This window comes from Gymnogyps californianus, unplaced genomic scaffold (genome assembly GCF_018139145.2).
Source record: "Gymnogyps californianus isolate 813 unplaced genomic scaffold, ASM1813914v2 HiC_scaffold_34, whole genome shotgun sequence".
Taxonomy (NCBI): Eukaryota; Metazoa; Chordata; class Aves; order Accipitriformes; family Cathartidae; genus Gymnogyps; species Gymnogyps californianus.
Genome location: NW_026114224.1, coordinates 1,021,926 through 1,026,824, shown reverse-complemented (window position 1 = coordinate 1,026,824; position 4,899 = coordinate 1,021,926).

Below are 4,899 nucleotides of genomic sequence, written 5' to 3'. Positions count from 1 at the left end.
AAGTGAGCATCTCACGCATCCACACAGGGTTACCAGCGTCTCTCTGGCACACTGCTGGCAATAACCTCCACACCCCAGAGACAACAGTCATCCTCAGAGAGCTGTTCCTGGCTTCTTTAAACACTCACCCTGTACTAATAGTCTGGCTGCTGACAGGATGTGCAGTAGTGGGCACCAGGGAATAGCCTGCAGGTACCCAGTGATTTTGATTGATGACACTGGCTGACCGAGGGACAGCAATTACCTGGCACGCCTGTTAATTGAGTTGCCCCTGCTTTGTCATCTGAGACTGGCACTGCGGGACTGCCTCCTTCCTGAAGCGCCTCCTTCGCCACAGTCTCACGGTCTGTCCCTTTAGAAAGAAAGTGGGTTAGCTGAATTAGAAGGAACCATTCCTCATCAGGAACACAGTATCTTCAGGAGGCAAAAGACATTAATCACACTTAGAAACAAAGCCTCGGCATCTGGGCGTGCACCTCATCACTAGTTCAAACAACATGTCATTCATGGAGAAAAATTAAAGAGCTAGACACTTTCCAGTTTGCCAGTCGACAGCAAAACCTGACCGACTGAGAGACCAGGAGATTGCATGTGATCCTCTTGTTCACATTTAGTGCATTTTTGGCAAACTGCAAGATGATGGTAAATTACTTCCTTCAGAGAGGCCAGGAAGATGCTGTAGCCAGTTCAGCTGGGGACAGAGCCTTTTGGAGAAGCACGTCCCTTCATGCCAACTCCATCACAGAGGAAGAGTAACAGACACACACACAGTGGACTGAACCCCAAGCTCTTGCAACCATATTCTGGGCGCTTCCACAAGCGGCAGGGAAGCGCCCACAGTCCCCCAAAACAAGAGGAAAACCACAACCAAGTTATCTAAACCACAACTACAAACAGACAGCTAAACCACCCGAGACTGAATGCACAGCCCTTCATTTTAGCTGCCTTCAAGTTAGGTGTGTGGCCTCAAGCTGGGTGTCCAGCTTTCACCTGTCCCTGACACCAAGGTGTCACCGAGAGTCCTGAAACGTCAAGGAGAACAACGGGGCTGGACCAGGCTGTGAAGACGGAGTGCTCTGATCCTGGTCAGGACATGCCTGCAGCCCTGGCAAAGTCTGCCGGTCTCAGCGACCCCAAGCTGCCTGCGCATCCTCTCCACCCCCCAAGGGCACTCTCCCCTCTGGTGACTGGCAGCAAGGCGTGAGCACCGCCAGTTCCTGCCAGCTGGATACCACCATCTGCCCGGAACAGCTCTGGCCAGTAATGGTGTAACTGGGGCAGCAGCTGTCCCTGGGACTTGGCTTGAACCACAACTGCCAGCAGAGACTCTGGACCATCTCTGTGGCTCACCAGCGCCTGCAAGGCGTGAAATCGAGTGTCAGTGCAGCGAGGCTCCGATCGATCCCTTTCTGCTTGTGTTGGCTACGGCTTGTTCATACGTGTATCTAAAACCTCAGCTTCCCAAGTCTTCTGCTTAAGAGGGGTATATACCCACCATGTGCTGCTTCCTCCAGTTCTTTCAGGATTTCCTTTAGGACTTCTGATGACCGCTGGGAAGATTTCCCTATTTGGGCTTTAGACTTTGCTCTTTGAAGACCTTAACAGAAAGTATGAAGTTAAATTTCTCACGAATAAAATATTGAAAACGAGTGCTTAGTCTGTGAAGTCAGTCAAGACTGACTCCTCACCCCTGGGATGCCAGGTGAGCTCCAGTGCAGGATCCAGCCGAGGAGGTGAAGCTAGAGCCACATCTGCAACCAAACACCCACGAGAAGTTACTATCACATGTTCTGATCTACACTGTCATAACTGAATAGCAGAACATATGAGGGGATCACGTAATGACATGGCACACACATGCAGGTATGTATTCTCACAGCTGCAAGAGATGCCTCGCTCACCTTTGGGCTTTGAGCTGGCAGCTCTCAAAGGAAGGGAAAAGCCATCACATACCCATGCGATCTCCCTGCACATCAGCCCTGGAACCCAGCCGGGAAGCTGGATATCCATCGCTTCCAGCCACGTCTGTAAAGAAACAGAACAGAGCAGCCTCTGTGAAGTATTTCAACAGACTTCGTCAGATCTGAACGGCAGTGAATGCGGTTCAAACACGGGATTGCTCCATGGCACTCATCTCTCCCTTCCACTCAGGAGCATCGTGCAGACAGTTACTGGGTGCCTGGACCATGCTGATCCAAAACAAAGCATGCACAGAGCTGTCGGGAGAAAGGACTCCCTGGAGCTCACAGCAGCTCTAAACTCAACCCCAACAAGCCCACTGGCTTTGCAGCAGGCACTGGAAGTGGCGCAGGGTCGGAGAGGCTGGCAAAGACAGCTTTGCAAGGCAGAGCGCCCCAGGGCACATCACTGAGCCGACCCATTCCCTCTCTGCTCCTCTGCATGTCTGAGCATTGGCCAAGAAAATATTAAGTTAAATTTCATATGAACAGAATATTAAAACCTAAATGCTCATTCATTCACGTGACATACCTGTGGGATCACCCTGAGGCTCCCGGACAAGATCAGGCTGAGATGTCGGGTGGCCATCGGCTACAGGCACAGCTGTAATCGAGCACGTTTCCATTAGCTGTTGTGATCTACTTCTTTCCCAGTGAGCTGCAGTGACTGGAGGGGGTCAGGTAATGACGTGGGACCCGGAGGTGGGTGGAGATTTCCAAAGGTGCAGAGGGGCCTGGGTGACCTGTTGGCTGGCACCTGGAAGCTCTCCAGCTGCTGTTTCCAGGCCACGTACAACACCCCTCAAGGATGGGATGGACACACATACGGCCCCGTGGGGATTTCTTACTGGGAGCTCTCTACTGTGCACAAAAGAAGCCCACATGAAAGCACTGGAGGAGAAAAATGATCATTCACACGTCTCGTGGAGAAGAGCTCACTGGCCAGTGAGGGGCTGCACCAGCGCTGCCCTGTCTGTTCCCCCGGGCTGCGGGCTGGGGCTGTGTGTTGGGGACCTGGGGTGCCCAAGGAGAGCACTGCAGGGCTGGAGCAGGAAGGCTTCCGTTCTCCTGAGTGGATATCTCCCAAGGACGGACGTCCCCGAGGCTGAAAGCCAGGACCCAGCCAGGGAGCGGCAGAACCACAGCTCTGGGCACGGCTGTGACCAGCCTGGGAGAGAAGCACTCCTGCAGGCTATTGCCTGGCCTTGCTGTGCAGCTTTGGCCCTGATGCGCAGGCCAGGGGAAGGCTGCCCCAGGGCAGGGCAGCGCAGCGCTGGCTCTAGGGACGGTTTCTCACCCTGCAGCACCACTCCCAGCCCCACCGTTCACCTGGAAAATGCTCCCGCAGCGGCTGTGGCTGCCTGCGCCTCCCCGCAGGGCGTCTGCCTCCCACTTGCCCGTGGAGCTGGCCACGGCTCCGCCAGCCCAGCCTGGTCATGCTGCTCTCCCAGCCCTGCCCCACCACAACCCGAGCTCCGCTGCCACCCCGAGGTCTTGGTGCCGGCCCTCACCTGCCCACTTACCTAATCCCCGTGCTCGCCACGGAGCAGCCCGGGCATCCTGGGCTTGCAGGGCCACCAGGAGGAGAAGAAGAAGAAGGCGAGCGGGGGCCACAGCCCCCCGCGCCTGCACCATGCTGCTGCTGCCGCTGCTGCTACTGCTGCTGCTGCTGCCGCTGCTGGCACTGCTGGAGCGGTGCCTGTGGCACGGCACAACATATCACGGCGTGGCACAGCGGGGCTTTGTGATGTCACACCCTAGCCTCCCCACCACGGCCACGCCCTGGGGTGCCACCCCTCCCCCAAGCACCGCCCTCCAGCATGCCCCGCCCCCACATGTCACCTCAAGGAGGGCGGAGCTCCCAGAGGGGAGGGAGAGTGAGGCTGCCCCATCTTGCCCCCATTGTGGGGCTGTGTGCTGCAGAAAGCCCCTTCCCCTCACAGGGCTGTGTGCAGCAGAGAGCCCCTCCCCCTGGTGGGGCCATGTGCAGCAGAGGCCCCTCCCCTCACGGGCCTTGTCCCGGTGTCGTGGCCAGCTCTCCTCAGTGCTGGGGTGGGCGGCACGGCCGGCCGCAGCCCTCTCCAACGCCATTTCCATGTTTCCTGGCACAGGCACGTGCTGAGGGGCCGCGCCAAGGCGGGGCGATGCCAGCGTGGGGAACGCTGGTCCCATACTGCCGGGCTTCTCTCGGGTGCTGCCCTGGTGCAGGAGTGCACAGCAGCGCGCTGCCCCCAGGGACTCACACGCGGGGTGTGAGGAGCAGCTGTGACACCCACCGAGTCAGAGTGCAGCAAAACTGACCCACCCAGCCTCATCCTGACACAGTCAGTGGAAAACACTGCTTTGGGGCTTGGAAGGGATCCTGGCCGAAACACTCCCACAGCCAACAGACTTCGCTGCATCTCTTTGCAAGTCGTGGGTCTGTTTTGTCGAAGGAGTCACAAGACAGAAAACGAAACTTGTTAAAAAGAAACCAATGCAGCTTTCCTCAGCATGTAAGCCTTTCACCTGCATGCACTGGGGCAGTTCCCTCTCGTGCAGAGCAAAACATTCGCGAAAGCTGCATCCCTGCCACCTACAGCCGTTGGCAGTGAATTGCTGAGTCTGCACACTATTGCATTTCCTCCTTCTACAGCTGTGTGGAGGGAGCAGAGCTGGAGAAGGGTGGACCTGTTTTGGGAGGCAGCACTGCTTATGGGAGTGCACAGGCGCTCAGGGCACACGGGGTGATACGGGGTGCTCGGCACAGGAGGAGGAGCGCTGGGAGGAACTGCTCGAAAAGCCCAGCAAGGCAGCCTGCGATGACAGGGAAAGCTCTTTGTGCCTGGCTCCTGCACCCGTCAGTCACAGCTGCAGAGCAGAGTTGGGGTAAGACTGGCTTTGTCGTCTGTCCTTTGGATGTGCTCTGAGAAGATCCGCGTGAGTCAGACTCCACATCGGC